A 2,500-nucleotide genomic window follows, 5' to 3' on the forward strand; every position below is an offset into this window, starting at 1 on the left:
TATAAACGAAAGGGATAAAAATTGAGTGAAGAAAGACCAGGAAATGTCAATGACACCAATGGAAGCAAACATCGATGTCGAACGGAAGAGATCGCTCCAGAATTATGTTACAAAGGGGTCTCTGGACTATATGAAAAGGTTATAACTTAGGTAAATGTGGTTGATTACTCTCTTATGTTTGTCCACACACACAAACGCAATTACACACACACACACACACACACACACACACACACACACACACACACACACACACACACACACACACACACACACACACACACACACACACACACACACACACACACACACACACACACACACACACACACACACACACACACACACACACACACACACACACACATATATATATATATATATATATATATATGTATATATATATATATATATATACATATATATATATACAGTATATATATATATATATATATACATGTGTGTGTGTGTGTGTGTGTGTGTGTGTGTGTGTGTGTGTGTGTGTGTGTGTGTGTGTGTGTGTGTGTGTGTGTGTGTGTGTGTGTGTGTGTGTGTGTGTGTGTGTGTGTGTGTGTGTGTGTGTGTGTGTGTGTGTGTGTGTGTGTGTGTGTGTGTGTGTGTGTGTGTGTGTGTGTGTGTGTGTGTGTTATCTTGTTTGCTGTATATGTTGGTGATGGAGAAAATAACTAGGACAATGATAGATAGAAAGGGTGGATGCAAGCTGGACAACATTAAGGTCAATAATCTAACATACGTTCATCATGTGGACCTAGTTGCCGAAAGTAGAGATGATTTGAAAGATCTAATCACGCCACTAAGAGAGACAGCAGAGTTGGGCTGCAATTTTTTTTCGATAAAACCAAACTAATGTGTATGAGCAGAGAGGGGAGGAACGTGGAGGATGTGTCTTTCGAAGACAAGAGAATAGAGGAGGTAGAGACTTTCAAATATCTAGGTGCAACAGTAACAATTAGAAACGAGATGAAGACAGAAATATACATAAGAATCGCTTCAGCAAACAGATGTTATTTTAGCCTTGTACTAATAATAAAGAAAAAAAGTATATCGAGAAATACAAAATTAAGAATCTACAATACAATCCTACGACCTATAGTTTTATATGCCAGTTGGTGTTTGACAATACAATATTGAGGCGAATTACTTGACCATTTTTCGTTGAAAATGAGAATAGGTGGAGAGGGAGACACAATAATGAGCTGAGAGAAATAACTAAACAAGAGAAAATAACAGATGTTATAAGTAGAACAAAATTGAGATAGGCTGGGCATGTGGCGCGTATGGAGGACCATAGAATTCCAAAACTAGTTATGATGGGTAGAATACCTGGAAGAAGACCCAGAGGGAGACCTTAAATGAGATGAATGGATGGTGTGGATGCGGACATGGATAGAAGAGGAATAAATAAAGCAACTTGGATGGAAGCAGCACAGGACCGAAGGGCATGGAGAGGATTACTGTTGGCGGACCAGAATCTACACGAGGTTCAAGATCCAGCGGAGTGAAAAAAAAATATATATATATATATATATATATATATATATATATATATATATATATATATATATATATATATATATATATATATATATATATATATATATGCGCTAGAAAAAACCTGACACTCGAAGCTTCACAAGTTCCCCCACTACGGGTATAAATGTTGTGACCAAGATGTTCTGTAACAAGTTCTCTGAGGAAGGTTATAATAACCGAAACGTAAGAACAATAAATGTATTCTTAGCCCATCTTCGTTTACCCTTCCCCACCTATCACTCTCTCATTTGTCTTAAACAATTTATCAATATATATATATATATATATATATATATATATATATATATATATATATATATATATATATATATTTGTGTGTGTGTGTGTGTGTGTGTATGTGTGTGTGTGTATACACACACACGCTGGTACATTGTGACAAGTTGGTGCAGGTGAAAAAAGAAGTCACGGGTCTAGTTCCGAGTTTCTGAGTTTATTCCTGACCGGTTTTGCTCTATACTTCCTCTGAGGAAGCATAGAGCAAAACCGGTCTGGAATAGATTCAGAAACTGGGAACTAGACCCGTGACTTCTTTTTCCACCTTTATCATATGAATATATATATATATATGTATATATATATATATATATATATATGTATATATGTATATGCATATGTATATGTATATGTATATGTATATGTATATGTATATGTATATGTATATGTATATGCATAGTATATGTAAACAGGAGGTTCTCTTTAATGCATATTTCGTTGAATGTGATGTTTTGTTCAGTGCTTACTATTTTCATCGAGGTGTTTTCCTTATACCTTAGAATTGTCTTAGACTCCCTTGGAAGTTTTGCAACGACTCCACCGTAGTTAGTCATCATTGCCAGATCCGGATTTCGGCTCACTTGATCCTTCTTCGGTGGTGTTGATGTGTTCCTTTACTCTATGGTGGTAAAAAAAAAATGGACTATGGACT

Source organism: Oratosquilla oratoria, chromosome 5 (genome assembly GCF_046742065.1).
Source record: "Oratosquilla oratoria isolate Oo_2021 chromosome 5, ASM4674206v1, whole genome shotgun sequence".
In the NCBI taxonomy this organism is placed as follows: Eukaryota; Metazoa; Arthropoda; class Malacostraca; order Stomatopoda; family Squillidae; genus Oratosquilla; species Oratosquilla oratoria.